The sequence below is a fragment of the Larus michahellis genome, chromosome 1, assembly GCF_964199755.1.
Source record: "Larus michahellis chromosome 1, bLarMic1.1, whole genome shotgun sequence".
NCBI classification, from domain to species: Eukaryota; Metazoa; Chordata; class Aves; order Charadriiformes; family Laridae; genus Larus; species Larus michahellis.
In genome coordinates, this window is record NC_133896.1 from 51,743,275 (window position 1) to 51,767,906 (window position 24,632).

Genomic DNA, 24,632 nt, shown 5'->3' on the forward strand with positions numbered 1-24,632 from the left:
TGTCCTTTTTACAGTGAAGCTTGAACAAAGTAGATTGGCTTTGCGTTGGAAAACAAGTTCAATAAATGCATTGCAGAGCTCTTGTGCATCTGTGTGCCTGTGTGGTAGGTGGCTTTTACTGGGGATCTTCTTGTCTGTCTGCAAGCTCATAGAGATGGGCTTGTGGCAACTTGGCTGGAGCTTGAAAAGAGGTCCCAGAAGAAAGTTAGAAGGTTCTTTACAGGATGGAAAGGCACATTTTGTCTGTTTTCCAAAGTCTAACCACTAAATATTTTTGTCTTGTTAGGGTTATCTTTCTAATCAAAAACTCCACTGTTGTTTTGTACAACCTTACTCCCTTAAACTTCGACAGTGTAAAGCATATGCACGCAATCACACACATCTGCTACTGTTGAGATCCCCACAAGCTAAAAGTTATCAGAACCATCACTGTGGTGGATAAGAATGGTCTCAGAAGACACGGCCACAAAAGATTTCTGAGGTAAAGGCTTAGAAATGTCTAAAAAATGAAAATGTGTCAAGGGAATTAAAAATGGAGTTGTACTTTCAGTGCAAGTACTTGCACCCAGCTTTTAAAACATTTTCATAAGATATCTTAAGCTATCACATTTCTCTCTTCATTATGAACAATATATTAGAATTTTTTTAATTTCTGCTTTATTATATATTTTTTGCTACTTTTCCATACTCACTTTAAATACTTAGAAGACATTATCCCCGATTGGGCTTTTTTGACCTCTCAAGGAGGTGCTCCAGAACATCAAAGCAGAAAGTGGAAAAGCCATAGTTGAAAACAAGGTCTTTAAGGTAGAGATCTCAGTGAAGTCCTGATCCACTGACACACTTAACCACATATCGCTGGAAGCACATGGACAGTCCTATTAACACTAAAGAGAGCACGTGTGCGCTTTAACGCTTAGTTTGAAGCTTTGCTGGTTCAGAAGCACGTGGGGTTTGGGTTTTCAGCTGTAGCCTCAGTTGATGTCCATCACAAATTGTTATTTTTCTGTGAATATTTTAGTGCCATGTGAGAAATGGGATTGCTTGCCTCATACTGTTGCAGGAATTGACTTGCGGAAAAAAAAAACCCACTATTGCAATCTGGATTAGTTAGTGCCTTTTTAGGAGAAAAGTCAAAGATTAGATGGGCCATAGAAATGAGCAACTTTTGTGACTTCGAAGTTGCTCTGAGTCAGCTGGCAGCACACTGCTGGGTTGGCCTACCTTTGCTGGATCCGGCTGCTATCTTTGGTGCATTTGTTCTGTGTGGGGGAAAAAAAAAAAGGCAGAATTTCCATCGCAGCATCTTTCAAAAGCACTGTGTTCACCAACATTAAATATCTCTCCATTTTATTTCAAAAGTACCTGTTCCTGTGGTAACTAAATGCAACACCCATTGTCATACTTAGCATTCAGAAGACGCTTGCCTTGACCTCACCTCTCCAAGCACCCGAGGTTCGTTCCTCTCCTTTGTATCCACCGCACATCTCATAGCCTTTTGCAAAACCTCAGCTAAGCTGCTTGCTTGACAAACACATCTTTTTCCCTTCAGTAATGGTTAGATACAGGTATGAAGTTTGCATTAGAACTGAAAGATTGTTTGAACCAGACAAATATTGAGTTGCTGTATTGCTCCCAAAGCCGAGGCCGCAGCCTGCCTGACGCTGGCATGTGGTACCTGGGGCCACCAGGACACTTGGTCCCAAAAGTTCCCAGTGCAGCAGCGGTCCCTGTTGCAGCCCCAACGCTTCAGAAGAGGCAGAAATTTAGGAACTGGTATCCAAATCTCTGTTTTGTATGAAATTACTTCTACAGGGCATTTGGACCTGTTTTCATGAATCAGATTTGTTTGAATTATTTACAGAATGTGCTAGCTTCAAAGAACCTAATTTGAGTACAGTAGCGTGTTTTAGGACCTAAAAAAAAACCTCCTCTAATGAACAAACTCAGGAGAGTGAAATGCATACACAGATTCTGTGGGATCCGGGCACAGAACATATTTTCAAGTCCACGGAGTTTGTCGGTGTAGTATCTGTGAAATGCCGCAAATATTTGTGGCAAAAGCATTAACAGTACTAAAACTTCATAGTGCAATATAGTCTATTCAGCATCAAAGAGGCAAGTATATTTTTCAGTATGAATTAATACAAAACTAGCATTTACTCACCTACAATGGAATTCAAATATTTGCAAAAATACTGTGTTTGAATTTTACATCAAAATGGATCATATTTAGCCTCTGTGCTGCTGACACACCTGTTATCTCAAGTTCTTTGTCTTCATTTCAGCAGTCACAAACTCTACCATAAACCTTAAGGACTTTCATATCCCATAATTCAATTTATAGCAGCTTCAGTTACCATAAGAAGTGTCCTTATAAAAATGACACCCAAACATTCCCTACATGTTTCTGCACCATAAATTCCATATGAAATTCACTCGGTTTTAAAGTCAATTCAAGATTCTTTGATCAGGAGTAGAGATTCAGCCGGATAGCTTCAAGTTAAACTGTGTTATTTCTGTACTTTATGTATCATCGCTGACTATAAAAATTGTAGAATAAGAACTTAACTGGAAATTCTCCAGGGAAGTGTTTGAGACAGAATGCAGTATGTTCATGTGTAGCTATATTGCCTCTACTCTGGTGACAGAAAGAAAAATATGTTTTTTTCAGTAAACTGAATGCATATCTCTCAAAAGTCTCACAGGGAATGGTTATTTATAACACCGAGCTGCCATTTTAAGATGGGTACTTTTTTTTTTGTTTTCGACTGCCGACAATAATAAGGATTCCAGGCAGCAAGTCAAATCCCGTAATGACTACTTTACCACTTTCGTTCTTGTCAGGGTTTTAGAAGGTAATCTTGAACTTCTGTTGAGATACTAAGGCTGAAATTTGGACCATTTCTGGTCATTAAAACCCCCTGGTTCTGAACATATCAGATCTGTAATAGATAGCTGTATTGGTGATCAAAAAACCCTTACCTGTGGACAGCTGTAAACCTATTTACTTATCACTGTTCTTAAATCCCTGCAGGGTGAAAGAGAAATGAAAGATGTCATAGCTCTCCCTTTTTTTTTTATTTGTGGCACATCTGACCTGTACCTCAGCCCTTCAGTGATGATTTTACCGTGCACTATTTACTAAGCACAGGTAACAGCAGCCTACCTTGTATACCCCCAATCAAAATCAAAGGACCTTCTGTATGTCGGGGATATTCTGTTATTAAACCCCAACATTATTAGTTTTTCTTTCCTTTTGACAACAAAAATAGGAACGTGTCAGTGAGAGAAACTCTTCAATTATCTGGATTTTTTTTTTTTTTTTTTTTGAAGGGCACATCTGAGCCTTCTGAACCTTATCCTATTTTTAACAGAGTTTGCTACAAATAGGGAAGAAGCAGTTTGGCTGCTTGCCAAATCCTCCAGATCCGACTTAAACACCCCTTCCCTCTCGCTGGCTTTGTCTAGACTGGGATCTGTAGGGGGTTCATCCGCAAGCGTTTGCTAACCCTTTCTAACCTGCGTGAAAATTCAGGCACTTTTAAGGCAGATTGCCTTTAACAAATACCAATCCGACCTAGCTAAAACTTCCCGGGCGTCCGTGGCCACGGTCAGCCATGGCAGCAGTGGCTGTGAGGGCACCAGGCATTACAGCCTGGCAGCTGCTTGTTCTTATGTCGCCGAAAGCATCAGCTTGGTGGATTTTTCTCCCTCTGAGCGCAGTGTCAGCTCAAGGTACCACTAAATGCTGTTCAAACTAAGGCGGCAGATATTGCACTGAGGCAAATGAGGAGCACGGGCATCCACGGTACGTGACTCAGCCAGCAAAAAATGTCTTAGCGTGATGGCTGTTTGATTAGCCTAGCAAAATCCATAGGCCTCAGCAAGGGTTTTTCTCTGAGGCAGAACTGCAGGACTGTATCTGAAGCAAATGCTTGGGAAAGGAAAGCCCTCAAAGAGCATGGGGGCACATACATGCAGCTGGAGAGGAGATTCAGGAAAAGCACACACAATGCTCCGTCGTGCAACGTGCATCGTCCTCAGGGATTCATTGAGGCACCCTTCATGCAGAGCCAGACTTTGGGTCTCCCAAAGGTCGTGTTCGAAGCCTGCAGGTACCCAACGTGTAGAAATTGTAAATGTTGAGCTGAAGGTCAGTTTCCATGTTTTACTGTGAGTTTCTGGTCTTTTTCTTGAAAACACAGCCTAGTTATTAAATTCTTATCACAGGTGCTTGTTCCTAAACGTTAGAGGATGTTTAAAGTCTCCGTCCGCTACCATTGCCCTTAGGATCCCAGTATATAGAAACAGGCTTTGTGAGGATGGTATATAAGGTTTTTCTTCCTTATGAGGAATCTCACTGATGTGAGTGGGGAGATGTTTATCACTGACACACAGAAACCCTCCTGCCAAAGAGAAAATTGCTTGCTGACAACCAAAGCCAGAGGAAGAGAGAGAGATGGATCTATGGAGGAGCGAACAAAGGGAGAGGGAGACGCCAGCCCTGAGACAGATGTAGTTCTTTTCCAGTATGAAAGCCACACTCATTATTTTTGGAGTCCAAACAGTTACATGACGGGACATTCTCTTGACCAGAATCTACCTAATTTTTAAAATATAACTTTCATTACATGTTAGAGCTCATACAATATTCATAAACACAAGAGTCTGCATTGCTTTCCCTCCAACCCAGCCCTCATGCTGCTGGAAATTAGGTTTTGTTCTTGTTGCTCTTTTTAACTTGCCATAACATTTGCAAATGATACTCGCTGGCGTTGCTGAGGTGTAGAAGACTGGTTCTGCAGATCGCACCTTCACTGCAGAATGGAAAGAATGGGACAAACAAAAGGGAGGCAGGGGGCGGGGCGGGGGGAACCTTTGTTTCTTTGACAGAGATAATTGTCACTCCGACATGAAATTTTGGCTCATCCTGTGTTTTGAACAGGTGCACGGATTCTTTGAATCCCTGCTGAGAAAAAAACTTGCATGATTCCAACTCCTTACCTTGAATTAATTAAGAGGTTTTAAAAATGTTGGAACATAAGGCTTGAAATATTACACTTTTCTGCTTTGCAAATATACCTGAAAGGTTAGCACCCAATGAAACACGCAGAGTCATGTTGTAAAAATCTGAGGTGCATCCATATTTTTTGCCAAATTAAGACCTGATGTTTAAGCAGGTGCAGCTTCTCTGTTGTGTGGATAGAGTTTGCCATAAACTGCAGCCTAGAGTTATTGACATTAAAATGCAGGTGGGATAAGTTTATCCTGTTTATATTGAACTATAATATTCTCTCATTAGAAAACAAAGCAGCCACCTTGGCATCACAGGCACAGAAATCATCGTGACTGACTGCTGTCCAGAAAGGCTAGAAAGCTGCTGCTCTTTTCTTTTCTTGGCTTTTGATCAGGTATTAAGAACAGAAAGCTCACATTATGCTTCTTCCTCTCACAGACCTGGTGATTTTTTAATATAATGTTTCCATGGGCTATGAAGCCTGAGCTCTTTTCTGGAAGAAAAAAGTAACCATTGTCCCTTGGTGACTATTCAGGCATGTCTGCAGCTTCTGTTGCTCTATCCAAATTAGCTTGACCTGAGATGCTGGGCAAATTCTTGAAATACCATACACCCTTTCTCTGAATTAAGAATCCACTGGTGGTGTTTAATTTATGAAGGGGATTTTTATGTACAGATATTTATACTTTTTTATACTGTTGATATCTGAAAGACAAGAAATTGTTCGAATGTGAAGGAAATGACTGAAACTCGGAGGAATCTGTGTCCTCCTCCTGTCCACTGCCACTCATTTCTCATCTGACTTTTGCGCAAGTCATTTACATCTCTTTGCATCAGTTTCCCAGTGCATGTAAAGGAGATTTTACTGCTACTTCAGAATAATTCACTAATAATACTAATATTATTTCCTGTTTTTACCTGTGTTGTTCCATTGGGATACAGACTCTGTGCCACACAGTAGCTGGCAGGAGAAACCCTGTTATAATTGGGGCTCTTTAAGTGTTTATCCAGTTTGTAAAAGCTGGTTTGCCTAAACTATCCTGCCACGCACGCCAGTGTGGCTCATGATCTGGCAATGAGACACCTCGGATAGATGGTGATTCTCCAGCTGTCACTCACCACGTGCCTGCCTCTGGTCCATGTTCAACCTCCCTTCCAGTGGTAAGTGGGGACACAAAGCCCTCCCATTTCTAGCAAGTACAGGCTACAGACACAGAGTGCGTACGTTTCCAGTTTCCATGCTACAACTGTAATGAACAACCACTTCTCCTGACCTCCTACGGTGCTGTGTGCTCTCCGCTCCACATGAGGGTGGAGAAAACTCAGTGTTTCTTTGGAGTCCTTCAACACCTTTCAAGTTCAGCCCCTGGGCAATTAATGGATGGCTTGAAAGCTTGCTAGAAAATGTGGTTCTTTAGCACTGCAGCACTTCTTCATTTAGTACTTTGCAAGTGAGTTGTAAAAATTTGCCCTGGAGACAGGGAAATGCAAATATAAATTAGATGGAGCACTAATAACATTACATTACAGAACAATACAAACCGTTTTGGACACCCCACTGAGAAGAAATCCATGCATTCCTTTCTGAATCATCTTTATGGAAATTTCTGTAAACGTGCTGTTATTAAAAGAGAGCAGCAATTATTTCCTTCTTTGGTTCATCAGTTGCAGGGAGGGGGAGAATTGGCAAGAGAATTAATTTTGTTTTCTTCCCTCTTCTTCTCTTTTTCTTCCGTGTGCTTGTGGGAGAGCTCTCACACGACGAACCGACAGCGTGGAAGCCTCTGCTGGTAGAAGAGAGCAAGACGGACGGGAGAAGTGGTCAACATCGTCACAGATGGGGCTCCGTAGGTGGAAGTAGTTAAGAGAGTAGCAGAAGCAAACAAGGTTGCAGCTAACAAGGCTACTCAGGAAGCCAAAGCTATTAAGATATGTTGACATAACATTTGCAAGCTTCACAGGGGCCATCATTATAAATTAGATTTAGTATTGATCAGACAGTTCAGCATCGGGGCTGGAGGAAAACTGGACACAGAGTTCTCTACAAAATTGGCACTTCAGATTCTGCCTTCTGATTAACACAGAAGAGCAGAAAACCCCCATCTCTTCACTGACCTCAAATGGTGTGACTGCTCTCCTCTTCCTGGGGGCAGGCGGAAAGTTGCGGTCATTTGGAGCTGGTATAATCTTTCAAAATTGCAGTTGCAGTCATAACAAGGACATTAAAAACGTGCCTGTAAGATACAAGCTAAACCCAACACGTCTGCAAATGCTAGCAACTCCTTGCTAATGAGGCCTACTGGAGATTTTGCAAGCGTATCATTCAGGATGAAAACCGGCTGGCTGTGTGTTACAAGGTGTACCGGGGAAGGGGTCTGGTGATTTAACACACAGAGAGAAAGCAGCTTGGGAGGCTCACGAGATCAATGGGGATTCCAGCCTTATACCTCAAATTATATGCCCTCTCTTCTAACATTCACCTTTTGCTGTGCAACGCCCACGCCTTCCTCTTTTTTTCTCTTTTCTCTCTTTTTTTTTTTCTCCTTTTGTTCCAGCAGTGTATTTTCATGCCTTTCCAGTAAGCACCACCAGAGCAGAAAATACCCGAGTTTTATAAGGAAGCCACAGGTAATTCACTGCAGCTGAAAGTTTCTTTGTCCAAAATTAAGGTTTCTGTGCCCTCTCTATCACTGGGCAGTGTTCGAATTCCAAAAGAAAATTGCTGCTGACAAGCTCAACAAGCTGCTCCACACCGACCTCCCAGCTGAGCCCTGCAGCAGGCAGGGACCAGTGGTCTCCCTGACATGGCAGGGGGAGATGGTGGTGATCCACCTCACCCTGCTCCCATCGCCCAGTGGCCAAATATCCCTCTTGTGGTGCTTGAGACTGGGTCGGACTTTTTCCCTTGCCCAACTGACGTGAGTTCAAGCCTCGTTATCTCCGAGGCCTGTGCAGGTATGTGATGGTACTCCTTCTGCTTGCTTCTTCCTCGTGCAAGAAAACAGTGACGTTGTCCCAGGCGTGAGCTCCGTGCCGCTCCCCTGCCCGCGGCCTTTCTGGGTGGTTACCCTTGGCGTCTCACCACGCGGACTGTGGGTCTTGCTGGTCCCATTTCTAACACTTCTCAAAGCACGGTTTGTTTGGGGGTCCCAAACACCACGGCGGCTGTGTAGGGGTCGCTTGCTGTGTCCGCGCTGTCCCCCTGTGTGTCCAGCCCTCCGTGTCTGGCCCTTACCATCTCTTCCCAGTCCCAGAGGTGGCACAGGGCATCTCTGGCTCTGAGCAGATGTTCACGGTCCCCCAGGCAGGTCTGGCACTGACCTCTCCTTACTCCTTTCTCCTCGCCCTTCTGGACTGCTGCCTCCACACAAACATCCTGTGTTTTAAAACGCTTCATGTCCACTGGCAGCCAAGAGTCAATCTTTGCTCTTAGGCAACTGTGAGTGGCTGCAGGGTCCCTGGAAGCAGCATCTGTTAAAATGGAGAAACCCCAGACGCCATGTCAACATTTAGAAATTAATACTTAATGAAGTATAACCTCCCTTTTCCTTGCCAGTGAGGAGAGATGAAGCTGCACGAACAGTGGCTTAGCCCTGGTTCCTGGGGATCTTGCCAGGCCAATGCCACTGCTTTCATCTGCTTCTCCAACTTCTGCCTGCAGGAGAAGGCGCCTTCCCAGGATCACTTCCAGCCTCTCGGGTCTCTGATGGGGACAGGGAAGTGGGAAATGCCCTTTGGAAGGCACACAGAGGAAACCGGGGCTGCTCCACGGACCTAAGGGGCGGCTCAAAAGGAAATTAAACCTTTTAATTAGGAGGGACTGACTCTCTGCCGATTCCTACAGCACCAGGCTTCAATAACCCTTACGGGGTATTTTTAAACGTCCCCTTGGAGATCACCTCCCTCCGCCAGTGAGCCACAGCGATGGATTATTGCGGAATGGGCTGGGGAATCAGCAGGCGAGCAGGGGACAAAGGCTGGCGAGGGAAGAGGGGCGGCCAGCATCCTCCTGCCGCCGCATTGTGGTGGGGCGAACGGGGGTGCTGGAGTGCCCAACCGCAAGGAGGGCCGGGAGAAAGAAGCTCTTTAAGTGAGACTATTCAAGCCTTTATGTCTCGTCTCTTCACCCGCGGTGCCCCAGTGAGGAGCAGAGACTGCCCATAAATTGCAGTTTAAATCCATAATACCCCTGCACTAAACTGTCATCAAATGGTTACAGGTAAAATAACGAGACAAAAATGAAGGCTGGAGAAGGATTTTTATTGCTTTTAAAAGGTCTCTCTTGCAAGATGCTTGCCTTTTATTTCAAAGACGGTGCTGAAGAGTATTAAGAAGGCGGAGGGAAATAGAGCCCCCACATTTGAAGTGGGGAAAAAAACAATACTTTAATCACCACTCCTGTTTATAACGTAATCTTTCTTACATTTTGTTTCGGGGTTTTATATTCAGTACATCTTTCGCAACCATTTCTCTTTTGACTTTCTGGAAGATTATGCTAAATGTCAAAATGTCTCTATGGGCTCATAAAATAATGCCATAATAAAGCATCATTTTAACTTAGAATGGGTAAAACAACCTATAAAATAAAATGGAACATTTTGACATTAATTGAAAAAGTTACCTGCTTTTCTACTTTCAGCAGATTCATGTCAGCATTAAAAAAAATAAATTAGGTTACAGTTTATTACAACATGCAATGACCTTTAAGTAATTTTATAGCACTTTATGGTTGTTGCAGTCTTCTAATCAGCATTGTGTCTGAAGGAAATGATAAGCAGGCTTTCTCCTTTCTCCAAAGTTCTGTCAATTATAATGCTTACGCACGGAGGAGGATTCCTGCTGCAGCCAGGTGAGTCAGTTTATTTTACAGTTATTTGAGTCCTGTAATGTCCTCCTGATGAGTTTATTTTTTTACATTTATTAACATTTGAGAGTTTCACAGCTGTTTTATTGCCAACCGAATGTGAATAAAAACTAAATGTGGCCGCTACAGCATTCAGGCCTGTTCCTCTAACTTTGAACACCAGTAAATACTTCTGCAAGGAACTGTGCATAATTTTCCATGGGAAGACTTTCTTGTACTAGCTGCCATTTATACAATGGATGTACCCTCAAGGTAAGTTTATACTGACGCATGTTTACAAAATGCACAACACTGCACAAGCACATACACAGAAACACACACTGGGAGGGTGTTTTAATAAGGCTACAAAATTATTTTAGAAAGTCTCTGCAGAAAGACACCCTGCAAGTTTTCCTAAGTGGGTTTTGAGAATTATTTTTTAGAAAAAAGGAGAGAAAAATACATTAACCAAATGCTTCTGGGTGAAATTAAAATGTCCATGATGCATTGCTTGAGGATAATAAATTTACCCCTTCTGTTTTTCCTGTGATCTAGTTATAACTGTCTTCGAATATAACAGAAGATACATGATTTAAATTAAAGGGGTCAGAATTGAACATTTTGGATAGTTCAATAAAAAGGAAAAGAAGACAGTGATGAAAAACAAAGCAAAGAAGCCAGCAACCAAAAAGCCAGCAAGGCGCTGGTGCTGCTGCCTCCTTGGTACAGGCTGGGCTCCTAATCCAGGGGAAACTTCAGCTGACTGCTTAGATCAGTTTTCTTCCCAGCATATATCTCACCATTTCTGTTCAGGTGCTAGATCTGTTATTATAAAGCGTTGTAATTTCCACTGTCATACAACTAAGAGAAAATATTTCTAAAGCTTAAGCAGTAAGAACGCACAATGGTTTAGATTCTATTGTCATCTTTAATCTGCTGAGGCACTTAATTCCTTTTGTTATAATGAAAATACTATGTTTCTGTTATCGTGTCCAGAGAATTCTGGTGGAAATTATAAGTTTTCTCAGACAAAGTTGTGTTTGACTATTTCTCTGATGAGGTGAAAGGTCAATTTGCTTATAGTTTCCATGCTTCATTAAAATTCAGCTTCTGTGCTGTGTAATGTGGGTAATATTAATTTTCTAAACATTGATGTACAGCAGCTGCTAACTAATTTCCATAATGGTTGTTCTATTCTAAGGGCATTAAACCTGAAACAAGGTGGATCCAAATGGAAAAAAATGTAGATGATTACTGGCCATCTGCCAAAAAGACGCTTGGGGACGTGAAATTTCTGGAATCACTGAAGGTTCATTTTGATCAAATATTCATATTCTGAGCCATGTGTCAACAATTTTACTGTTTAAAGACAAGGAGGTTGTGGAGGGGAATATTGACACCATCCTTCACGTGGGAGTTTGCTTTCAGACTTCTTATATAAAGGAGAATATGTTGTTAAAGAAGAATGGAGTTAACGTTAAGAACATTAAGATGTGTTCAAAGGAAGGCGCAAAAGTAAGGGAGACACGAATTTCTTCCTTTGGGAAAAAGGAGTGCGGGGGGAGAGAGGTCATAGTAATGCACTCAGCTTTGAAGTCAAGCATAACCATATGCGTGACCACTTGGGAAATGCTTCATGTATTTTCATTTCCACAGATTCATTATACTAATGCCAGCAGACAGGACTATGTTTTTTAACTGAGGGAGCCACAGTCCTACATTAATAGACTCACATGCCCAGGTGGAGTCCCAGACTTGGGGGCCTGAATTGCTAAACCAGCCAAGACCTTCTGATTGCATCCATCGTGTTACTGCTCTGCTCCTGAAAGGCACCTCCTTCTGGGAGAAATTGCCTGCTGCATCCCATTCGGTCCCATTTTGCTAATTGCCAAATCCACCTGCGATCAGCGACAAGTTTCTCTAGCAGACTATTTTTCTATTCCTGAGCATTTCACAAACCGCCCCTCATTCTCTCCGGTGGATTTGATAAGCGATGTTACTCAAATATACATCAGCTCACGAGCTATGCAGGGTGTTGTTGTGTGATTCGTCTTCATTACTGCTCCAGTTTGACTCCATGTCTTGGTTACGTGGCACCGCACATGACGGAGCGTTTTCTTCCTGGTAAGCTGAGCCAAAATGTGACAAACCAGGGAAGCTCTGTGCACAAACGAAATGGTGATGAGGGCTGTTTTGCCAGTGGAGGATTGATTAGTGCTCCACCTATGCTAGCCCTGCTTTCTTATCACTTCCATTTCCTCAATGTATGTGCTATGAATATAAAAATGTGAAAAAAAATTAATAACAAGACGGCTACAGGTGAAGGAATTCCTATTGCTGGGAGATCCCACTGGGCTTACTAAATGCCACTCTCAGTGGTATTTTCTTCAGTAAGAGCAATGAGAAGGAAACCAAGACAGGGTCAGTCATGTGGGGCTGTCCCTAGAAGAGGGCAATGCCATTCCCAGGGCTTATTAGCTTGGGTTCATCACAGAGACCACATGAGACCACGAGCATAAATGAGGTTTTGTACCTGCTCCCGACTGTGTAGACCCGTTCTAAACTGCCAGGGGTTTGCACGTGGGAAATGTCAAACACAGCTTGGCAATGGTCTGTTTTTCACCTTTAATTTCCCTCCCGTCTAGGCTCCCCTGACTTCAGCCTTGTTCCCCCTCCCTTATCCCCATCCCAGCAATGATTAGGTCGGCCATTGGTAGGATTTGGCTGTGCGTAACCCATGATGAGAAAGTGTTAATCAACATCAGAAACAACTTCCCAGCCTGCCTGGGAACTGCACTTCTGAATATTTCTGTGGCCTTCTAACTCATTTGTCAAGGCCTTTCCCTGCACGTGTGCAGGTCTAATGAGAAGTTTCTCCATTGCCCATCTTTTTCTCTAACCTAGACAGAGCTGTGTGTTCCAGTGTGAAACATAGACTTCATACTCCCTGCCCTTAATTGTGTGTCTAGCAGCAACAATCTGGCTCTTCTGATGCAATACATGCCAATGACAAATACTTTTAGATCTTTGTTCTCCGGTTTTATAACATTAAAATGCCAAGCTGCATGCAAAGGCGCATCTAGACCAGCTCCGTCTGGCCTAAAGAAAGATTAAATCAAGGTGAGAACCAAGTGATGTTTCAGTTTCCAGTAGTCTTAGTGACTTCACTTAGTGGCTTCCTAAGCCAAAACCTGAGTTTGCACCTTTGTGATTAATAGACTTCGATGGACATTTCTTTTGCTAATTTATCTAACTGCCTTTTCAACTGCTTTATACTTGGGCCCCAGTGAACTGAAATGGGAAATGAGGACTGTCTTTACTAATGAGAATCCTCACTCTATTATTTTTTTTATATTGATATCATTTAAACGCAATAGTTCCACTTTTTTTAAAAATCTTTCAGAATAGCTCATTTCTGAAATTAGGAGAAACATAACAATTCCCAGCCAAAAATGTAGTATTTTAGGAAATTTAGACATTGCTGTAAATAAAGGCTTTGAACAAGAAGGGAGAGAAAAATACTTCTTTAAGCTTTAAATATAGCACTGTACTGAAAGATTATCATGTAGAAAATTAATGACTGTGTTTTAGCAAGCTGAACTGACTCTCCCCTTCTACCCTCAGCATGGCCACTTGATTTGAACCCTGCTAAGAGCACCACATAAATAATTAAAGTTACCTGTTGGGATGAGCCTGAGCAAAAGGCAATGTGGGGGCAGGGCTGGGAATGCTGCTCCCGCCTGGCAGGGATGCATCCCCATTACTCTCTCCAGATGCGGAGGACTCGGGGACCGCTCCCCATGGGCCCTTAATCCACCTCCTCTCCCCCCACGGTGAGACAGGTCTGGAAATAATATCCCCATTTTACAGGTAGGGAAAACTGAGTCTTCGATGTTTATCACAGGAAAATAAGAACAAGCCACACAGGCGTTATTTCAACAGAGAATTAACGAGCTGGGAATGGCAGCACCCGTTGCGAAAGCCATGCTCGTGATTTACTCCAAACAAAGGTGTTATGAAAGGAGAGGGAGAACATGTTTTTGTGTTCTCCATTAAAATTGTTGTTATGGTGCTCTCTGTTCTGTTACACATTTTATTAGGATAATAACTTCAGTAAACTACATCTGGCTTTCCTGAGGGCTGTCCCCTCAGGTTAAACAGGCTGTCTAAAAATATCTCCCTGTTTTTTTAAATGTTCCTCCTTTTTATCTTCCTTTTGATGGCTTTTCATTTGAATTATTTCTCTTTTTTTTTTAAGATTACATTAGCACGTTTTTCCCCTTAATTCTATAATCTTTTCAACTCTAGGCTCCTTTGTACTTTGTGCTTTTGTACCCTTTTCTTCTCAAGTCCTTTTCATGTTTCCTCCCTTTTGTTTTTCCCTGGGAGCCTTTATTGTCATTTTATCCTTTATTTTTAGTCCTGAGCTATACAGTAGGAAGTAATGCTAAGAAAATTGAAAATGAAAAAGCCGCATAAGCCAATGTAGTAAAGAACAGTCATATACTGAGCCATAGGAGAACTTACAAATGAAGGCACAGTGGTGAAGCCCATATACTTTTGGTCTCTGTGGTGCGATACCCATGAAAAATAAAACAGTGACATTTCCTTTAAAAAACAAAAAAGGCAAACCAATAAACAAATAAAAGCCCCACACCTGTGTGTATCTATGACTTTGCTGTAAAAATGGCCTGGAAATGGACCTCTTTGCGATGAGAATCTGAGCTAAATCCCTCACGCGTTGAGATAAATCTATTTTTAAGGCACAGATGTGAGAGAATTTGCCTGGAGACTCCTACCAAGTGAGCAGAACCTGACAGTGACGGATTTTGGTTTGTGCTGGAAGCTGACTTACTGTTTTATGAGTTAACAACTTATTGTTTAAATGCTTTAATGCTGATTTATGCCAAGATTGTCTGCTTTGTATAAAGAGGTATAAAACCAGCTATCTTTTATATAAATCACATTCCTGATAAAGTCTCTTTTCAACTGAGGAGACAAACGTGGCCAATTAATATTGGGAACTTGACAGATTGTTGCCACCATTAAACTGAACTATCTCTGCGTGCATCAAATCCCTTCCTCCTATTTTGCTTTTCCATGCTGCGACTAAAATGGAAGAAAAATAGAAGTTAAAAAGGGGGGGCTCCAAGCAACAGCTCCCAGGGATGAGAGCTGCTGAGTGCTCACCCAGGCTCCCGTCTCACCCACTGCACAGGTGTGAAGGGGATCTGAGGGCACCAAGCGCCTGCCCAGAGCATTGGGATCAGGCTCTCGCTAGCTCTGATATCCTCACCAGGGATAACACAAAGATCATTTTTCCTCTATTGCTGATTGGTTTTGTGCCTCCCCTTATGAATTGCTCCATTGGTGTTGTTGGTTCCCGCCAAGCCCAGAGCCTGGGCAGGTCCAGCCTCCGCTCCCCGTGTCTGAGCTGCTCCTCCATCCCAGCTGTTCTGCTCCTTTACTCCTGTAGTCTGCCTCTGTCTTTGTACCAGAGCTAATTTTTAAGTATTTGATAGCATTAAGTGTTGTTAAGATATGTATGAAAATAATTTCACTGTTTCATTATGACTTGGTGCAGAACTATTAGCTGGAACCATGAACAGAAGGAAAGACCAGAATTGGGTTGTGAGGTGATGTCAATTCAAGCGTTTCCTCATCAGTGTTTCAACTATAAAGATCAGGCGGGTTCTAGGTATATCTAAAGCAAGAGGCAGGGGGCCCGGACTGGAATTCAACTTCCAGTGTCTAGAGCCACTCACCAGCCCCAGTACTACCACCTGTAACCAGCAGGGCAATGTCCAGGTAGAGCCAGTGTCCCATCCACAGGCTTGAGCTGGAGCTCAGGCTGAGGGTTGCAACCACTCCCCTGCTCATCCCTTTTTGCACCAGGCCACTGTGGGAGGCAGGAGGCACAAAATGTCCAAAAAAAAGTCTAAATGTCTGCCGCTATGGATGTGTGGGACTGATGAGATTAGCTAGCCGCATTCAACTGTTCGGCAAATATGCGTGTGTGTGTCCCCAAAAATATTAAATAACCATCTAAGTTAAATTCTTCAGTCAGAAACTCTGGCAGAATGATGCTGTTATAAATTTTTATGGAGACATAACCAGGGGTGATGAGTTCTTGGGTTGTGATGTTTATTGAAGTGTTTATTGGAACCTTGCGGTACAGTAACAAATGATACCATAAAAAAAATTGGGCTGTTTCTAATCAGCAAAACAACACAAAACTGAGATATCTGAGGCAGATGCATTTCTTTTTTTCTTTCAATTTCCATTCCATGAAAAATTACTGATATCTTTCTGAAATCTTTTCAATCATGCTGAATTTAGAGCAGTGTGCTAGCAAGAATGTCCTTTCTCCTATCTTATATATTTCACCACCTATTCTGTAATTAATTTGGTCTACATCAGAGGTGACACATCACGGAAGTCAATCCTTCTTTGTTCTGAAAGTCTAAAATTTTCAATAGTCGTGGCTTATAAACTCAGAGGGGACCACTGTGGGTGTTTAATATGTCTTACTGTTCTATTCTGACTGCAATGTACTAAATTATTTTTCATTTGAACTAGGTGTTTAGAGGGTTAAATTCAACCTTTTCAAGGATCACATGGTCAAACATAAAATCTTGGTAACCCTGCCCTCTGTGAGTGACAGTCCCTTAGCCTTACCTTGTTCTTTTTGAGACGCAGGTCCATCTTAGCACATCTAGCTCTGAAGACGTTACCGATGTCCTCTGTGCTAGGCTGTCATGTTTCTTCCCTCTGCTTTCCCATTTCCCTTCTCACAAGCCTCTGCTCGTCCTGTCTGCTGATACCGTAAATTCTTTGTTGCAGTGGCTTTCATGGCCAGAGATTTTGTCAGCTTTGCAGGCCTGGCATCATAGTGCTGTGGGGCTGGTGTACATCTGACGGCTCCAGTTTGCTCCCCCGTGGTCTCCCACCAAGAGCTGGGGCTGGCGGCAGCCGTGCCAGCGCACGGGCAGAGCTAAGACATCGAGGGTGGGGAAAAAGGAGTACATTGCTCAGAGGTCAGGAATGTTTATGTCAAGTGCACAGGTAGGGGCATGGAAACCTGGAGTGAAAAGGGTCAACCGGGTGCAGTGTAGGGACTGTGGGGAAAGACATATGTTGGTTGAAGAAGAGAGGTATCAGGGACCAGGAATGGGAAATGCCTAGGGAAAAGGGAGGGAAGGAAGAGGGCTGAGTGGTGCAAAGAGATGGAAAGTTTCAGTGGTTTGGGCAGGGTTGGGGAGATTATGGAAGACTTTTGGTAATGCTGGGTGATGATATAGGTCTGCTCCCTCCTCCCCTCTCTCCATGAATCTGTGCCCTCAGACAAAAGGCATGGGGAAGTGGGGGAAGGTAAAGACATGGAGATCAGGAGAGCAAGGAGCCTGTCCCTCTCTTCCCACCCTGGAGAAATTTCTCCCCTAGCACCACAACCTGACCCCAACCACAGGGCAGTGGCACATCCAGCGATGTAAGGAGAGAGAAACGTCCGCTCTGAGGGTAGCTCAGGTGGCTCAGGCAGCTGGTCCCCATCCCTCCCAGTAGAAAGGACAGGCAAAAGCAGGCAAAAGAGCCAAAACTGCGGCAGCCAGGGCTGATCATAATTTTACAGCCACAAACAGTAAGCCGTCCAAGGCAGCTACCTGCTCTGCCTGTGCCTCAACTTTGCCCCAGCTGATCTCAAGGTGAAAGGATGATTCAAAATGATAAACTGTGTGTTTGTATCTACTTGTAATAAGGGATATCTTTTAGCTTTGGAGACTGGCGTGTGAGCTGAGGAAGATCACTTTAAATAACATGAGATGTGGAAGCATATTTTACCTATTTATCAGCATTTAATCTAAACCCACTTACATCCATTTCTGAATGGCTACAGATGCAGAATTGAGGCTTAGAATGAGTGGTGGGTTAGGCTGGGCGTATTTGTCCTAAAACACCTCATCTGCCCCACAAACCACCCCCTCAAAATGCAAATCTGTGGAAAGAAGGTTCAAGCTCACCCCGGCATAAACAAACGCTGCAGCTGCTGTCACATGCGCTGTCGCATCCCCAGCCACAGTCTTGCACGAGTACACAGTGCTCATTTTTCAACCACGACTTTTACAATTTCCTGCCTAACACAAGCTGTGAAAGGGAATATTCTCCTTTGGCATGCAGATTTTCTGTTTACATGGGCAACTTTTATCTGGGAGACCCGGGGGAGGGGGGGGGGGGTCCATCCCCATCAGAATTTTATAAATCTTGCTAAGATTTTTTCATTACCGTCTTAATAGTAATATGAATAATGCAATGAGGTAACTACACGCTTCCTTCAAACTTGTTGCAACATGTAAGAGTTTACAGTATGTAATAACAAATGTAACACATAACAAAACTTCCATAGTTTTTCTTTCCTCTTTTTATTTTTAAGAGGCTGGAAAGCATTACGGAGTTCTTACAAGTTTGTGCACTGCGGTCTTCAGTGGGCATTTGACTGGTTAATCCTTTCAGAGATTGACACGTGGTGACAGGAGCTGAGCATGAAAAGGAGCAGATTGGAGAAAGTTAAAATGATAAAGGACCTTTTTCCCACCCTGACATACAACAATTTAGTATTCTCATTAGTATTATCTTCTCGATGACTGACCTATAGAGAATGCCTTTTCTTGCGCTCCGCAACAGAGCTCTCTTGAACCTCCCTTGCGTCCCATATGCACACACACAAACACACCAAAAATTTTCTGCTGCAATCCCTACGAGATAAATGTTGTCTTTGTCCATGAGTCAGCTCTAGTGTGAATCAGAGAAGATTTACAAAACTCAGGTTGACACTTGTCTGGAGGGCAGCACCTTTTAACCAAGCACCAATGCCAGCAACCTCTATGTGGAGAGAGATGTTTGGTTTTTTGTGACTTGGACAACACAGTAGCCAACCAGGAGGCTCAGTTCTGGTCCAGAAATACCATGTGAATATGTCATTAAAAGGCAAACTATTGATAATACTTATTTTTACTCCAATATTTTATTGGAGATAGAAAGACCTGGGAAACCATAGCAATATTTGCATGTTATTCTCTAAGTATTTCCTCTCTACCTCAAAATAGTCATACCCATAATTTACTGCCCTCTCCGACAAAAGACAAAACTGGCCTTTTCTTATGAAATGAGGGCAGGGGATGGGAGGCAGAGGCATAACTGACAAAAATAGAGAAAGGACAAAGTCGTGCGCTGACTCTGAGGTATGAGGCAAGGCCAGAGCTTGCAGAGGCAACAGAGAGCTGGGGGATGTGACAAGGGGCTCCCAGCAGAGGTGGTGTGGGGAGAGGCATGGGTGAGCCAGACAGGACTAAACAGCTACATTTGAGATGGTCCAGAGGGGAGGGAGTGTAATCAGTGTTAATTAATTACGCCATGTTTATTTTTACTCTGTTACTCAGTGCCCCAGGTGCTTTACTGGTGGAGAGGGAGGGCACACTAATAAATTGGTATTGCTGCTTATTATTATGTACTAATTTGTAGCAGCAGTTTGTGGGCTTTTTTTTTTTTTTTTAAGGAAGTCAATAAAGATAATATTCCTCAAAGGTGATTTCCAGATAAGAAGGCAGTTTATCAGTACTCCCAAATTTCAGCCAGCTGTCATTAAGTGTGTCTCCTCGGCTTGCGAAGGGCTTTGTAGCTGGGTCAGGGCTGCTGGAGCTGGCTGCAAGGTTGCTAAGGGAACCGCTCTGTCCTGAGATTCTTCTTATGCATCAAACTTTCATCTTGCAAAATATCTGTAGGCAAATCACTGTGAGATGAATGCTAATATGCTGCACAACTGGGACAAGTGGGCTGAGGTAGCTAGAAGGACTGAGTCACATTTGTTTGATTTCATTTTCGTATTAGGTGTGTGCACAGATGCATAGCTAAGAGGACATAAATGCATGGTATTACACAGGCATTTGTGCTTCTGATATGCTGTACTGTGGGGATTGCCATTAATAATATTTGAGGTTTGGGGAGGGTGGTAGGCTGTTTTGGAAGGTGCTGAGCAAAAAAAAATAATCAATATAAATGTTACTATAAGGACTTAAATTTTGCTGGGCTTTGGATCAGGCTGAAGTGCAGGCAGCATCACTGGAGCATTTCTGTCGAAAATGGGAGGCAACAGTCACTCAGACAAGCCATACAGATTGAACTGCACAACTCTTGGAGCTGAAAAATTTTGTCCAAGAATTTCAAACAAACTTACCCTTGAGAAAAAGGCGATAAGCCCTTTAATGTGTGCAGAGAGTAGATCACATGTCTCTTTTTCAGGTCTCACCTTACCAGAGAGGTCCATGGATAGTCTAGCACACTGCACACCATTTATCTACCTCAAAAAGTGGAAGGGTTGAGTCAACCCTGCTGAGATTTAAACCTTTGTTTCCAGGGTGTCTGGATATTTCAAAGCTGATACTTAGACTACTAAGCCAACCCCTCTGGCTTAGTTCATTATACAGTGGAGCAGCTTACAGTGAACTCTGACCTATAGTGAAACTGTTGAAAGTGAAAATCTGTAATAGTTCCAATGATGGTGCTGGCTTCCAGCAAAAGTATAATCGGTTTATAAACAACTACAAAAGTTACAGAATTTAGTATACTTTAACTGTTGCTTGCTGCAATCCTTCTTTAATGCAATATTTAAATTTTACACCAGCCTTCATCTTAAATTAGTCTTACATTGAAATGACATGTCTATGACAAGGGATACAGTCCATAAGGAGAGGACTCTGACTCCTTTTTTGCCTCAGAATTTCCCTTGTATTTCCAGCAACCAGCTAACGGGCTGATTTAAGATCAGTAAAACACCTAAAAATTAAATGCTTGAAAAGATTCCTTGTCAACCAAGATCGCTAGCCCTAAAGAATACAGACTTGAAAGACCATCTGACATTATAAATTGCTCAGCTCTGCAAGTTCCAGGAGCACAGAAGTGTGCTACAACATAGTCTTGTTTGTTTTTGTACTGACGAGTCTGAGATTGATGCAGTTCATAAAGACAAACAGATAACTTTCAACGCCTGACTCACGTGAGCATTCAGCAGACTGTAAAAAGTAAGTTTTGACCTATATCAGGATTAAGACCGTCAGCATTCCAAATTAGAGTAAATTAAACTTTTGTCATATCATCTCGCTCCACGAGAAAATTCGGTTTACAGGCAGAGTCTGAGCATACTCATCCATGTAGGGAAATGGGTGGTAGTGGAAGAGGGGATTATGCATTTTTCTTTGAAAACATGGTTCTTTGAAATGATGTAATTCAGAAAAGTGGCATCGTTGTTATACCATGATAATCATGGGTATAAATGAGGCAAGGTTTGTAGGGGGAGATAATATCTTTTATTAGACCTATCAGACTGTTGGGAAAAAACCAGACAGCCTTTCAGCTACAAGAGCCATTTTTCAAGGCTGAAATAAAAGCAGCATTTTTGGTGTTAAAGGCAATTGAAGAGTTGGTCTGAGTTTAAATTGATTACGTTAAATAGTCAGACTATTTGGGTAAGAAAGTGGTTGGTACTTGCGGAGCAGAAGAGCGAAGTGGCCAAGGAAAAAGTTGATAAGGTCATTAGCTCCTATTGGGTACAAAGATAAAAAAACAGGTAACACATTGCCTGTAAAAGATGGAGGGGCTTGGGGAGGGAATTACAATGTGCCCGAAAGCCAATCTCTCTATTTAGTTGATGATTTTTAGTTTTGTGCATTTTAGTTCCCACACTCCTCTTCTAAAGGTGCTTTGTACATCTCCCTGCAGGGTTAGGCCTGAGCAGTCACAAAAGGAGTGGCTATTTTGTGAAAAAAAGTCCTTTTGCTAAGTGGGAGCTTCTGTCCTTTACTGACAATCTCTGTGAGTTTTTCCACTGTGTGGTTATTGTTATTTTACTGCCATGGAAACTGCATGGGTATCTGTCTCACTGGCCAGTGCATAATGTGTTCTAGGATGTACTTGGGCGGAAGCCAGAGGTTTTGATGCTTCTGTAGTGGTACATTTACCGTGGTGGTCATGGAGACATGTTGGTAAGTCTCACATGTGTTGCTCAGGTGCAGTATGGTGCACAGAGCTACTGAAATTTTGCTTGGAAGAGTGCTTAGTCCACACTCCTGCTTAAGCAGGTCTGTTGCAAATGCTAAATCAGAGTTTGCAGCTCTGTCTAGCCAAGCAAGTACTGAAAACTTGCAAAGACAGAGATTCACCACCTCTCTGGGAAGCCTCTTCCATTCTCGTCCTATTCTTCTAGTGAATAAGCCATTCACCCTGAGCCTTCAAACTGTGATTTGCGGCCATTGCACGTTTTCATACCATCTGCTGTCTACTAGGGGACTTGGGCTCTGTTCGCTTTGTAACTCCCCTTTCAAGCTGTTGTAGGCTGCTCTTAGATTCTCCCCTTATGGATCCTCTTTATCAGACTAAACCAACCCCTGTCCTTCAATCCCTCTTTGTTGGCATATGCCCCAAGCTCAAGACAGTCAGGGTGTAGTCCACCAAACCTTCCACAGCTTTTTGAGGGTTCATTCTGTGTCATCACCCATGTTGCTGATGAAGATATTGGACAGTATCATCAGCCTTGTTATCAAACTCTTGGGCACTCGGTCTGCTACTGGCAGCTGCCTTGACCTTGAGCCATTGATTACTATCTTTTCAACCTGGTGGCCCAGCCAATTTTCCGTTCATCTAAGAGTCCATTTCTCCAGCCCATAATTCTTCACTTTCCAGACAAGAATGACAAAAGCTCACATTCACCACTCTCCCTGCATCCATGCCATCAGTCCTTTCGCCACAGAAAGGAATCAGGTTTTCTGATCACAGAATCATAAAAACGTTGGAGGTTTTCAGTTGGAAGTGAACTCAAGGTCACATAGTCCAAACTCCTGCTCAAAGCAGGGCTAACTTCAAAACAGAGATTAGATTGGCCAGGGGCTTGTCCAACTGAGCTTTGAATATTTCTGGTCATTCCAGTGACCAAAATTGCCTTTGCTGCAGCATGTACTTTTGCTGTATGTCTGTCTCTGCCTTCTCTATACTTTCCCATTAGGAAGTAGAAATCAATAATCTCCCTGTAGCTTTCTGTTCTCCAAGTTGAACTAGCCATGCTCCTCCCAGTCATCCTGGTGACCCTCCCCAAGACTCACTTTAATATGTCAGTATTTTCTTTATACGGACGACATAGGGGAGAAATGGCGTGGTCAAACTGGTCTTCCAGATGTGACCTCGCAAGTGTCAAAAAGAGGGAAGTAATCACCAGCCCACCTCAACCTGCTGGCTGTGATCTTTTAATGCAGCCCAGTACTCAGTCCAACTTCATCAATATGATTTGCTTTGTTAAATCTGTTGACTGCTTCTGATTAACACCTGTCCTTCATGTGTTCAGAAATGCATGTGCTCTGCTATTTTTCTAAGGACTGAAGTGGAGCTGATCAGCCTACGGTTCCCTAGATCCTCCTGGCCTTTCTTAAAGTTGGGTATAACCTCAGCCCAGTTATCAGGGGTCTCCCCCAAACATCATGAGTTTTCAGAAATGACGGCAGCCTCACAAGCATACCAGATATGTCTTCCAGCACTTGCTGAGGAGTCCCACCCAGCCCTATGGATTTCAATATGCTGTTGGTTGTCCTCCTTCCCGTATAACACTGGTGTGTGCAGAGAACTGGAAGCAGGTTATCCCTGAAACAAAAAGACATTGAGTACGTCAGCTTTTTCTGTATTGCCCATCACTAGATTTTCTTCCATTCAGAAATGGATGCACATTTTTGCTGAGTTTCTTTTCACTTCTGTCATGCCTGTAAAATCGCATCTTGTTAGCGTTTATATTCCTCTCCAGTTTTAGCTCCAACTGGGCTTTGGTCTTTCTGGTTTTGTCCCAACATGTCTGAGCAGTACTTTTATACTTTTCCTTTGCTGTCTGCCCTTGTTTCCACTTCTTATGTGCTTTGCATTTTGGTTCATTAAGAAGCTCCTTGCTCAGCCAAGTGGGCCTCCTGCCAAAAGTCCCAGTCTTCCTGAACAATGGCCTGAACAAGTGCTGCATGTTGATCTCCAGGAAACTTGCTCTGGGCAATGAACTTAGTGAGACTGGAGGGGGTTGGGAGGTGGTGGTGGGAGGCAATGCGCTGCCAGTTTGTTTTCCAAGGAAGGAAATAAATTCCAACTTTCTTCAAGTATGGATGATAATTTCAATATTATTTTCAAGGTTGGGCTGTTACCCAGGCAGCTGCATACAACTGATGTGACTTTTTAAATGAAGAGACTTTGTATACAGTAATGTGGTGGTTTGGTTAAAGATGGCATTTTCACAGAATTGCCTCACAGGTGACAATCCTTTTTTGGTAGCTCTGGGGCAATTTGGGCAGATGTTGTAAGATTTCCTCAAAGCTAATACACTGGTATTTCAGGATCTGAGTGTATACCCCAAACTTTTTGTTTTGTTTTAGACGATTGATTGGTGATTAAATGATTGCAGAGGTAGGTGCACTGATCTTGGTTCTGGATGTATTCTGTCTATTCCTTATGTTGCTGGTTGTGACTAGGAAATTAGTGTTTGTACAGAAAGTGATGAATGAAGCTGTGGTAGAAATCGATAGGGATTCTAGGTTTTCAGTCCAGACAATGAAGCTTTCTTAGGTTTGACAGTAGTTATTGAGAATCTCTTTTTCATGGTGATTCCTACAGCATATTGTTGGGGCACATTGTTCTTCTAGCTGTGAAAATGTCTGAAGAAAGTGTTTGTTATTGAAGGCAAAGTTTGGGGGACTAAGG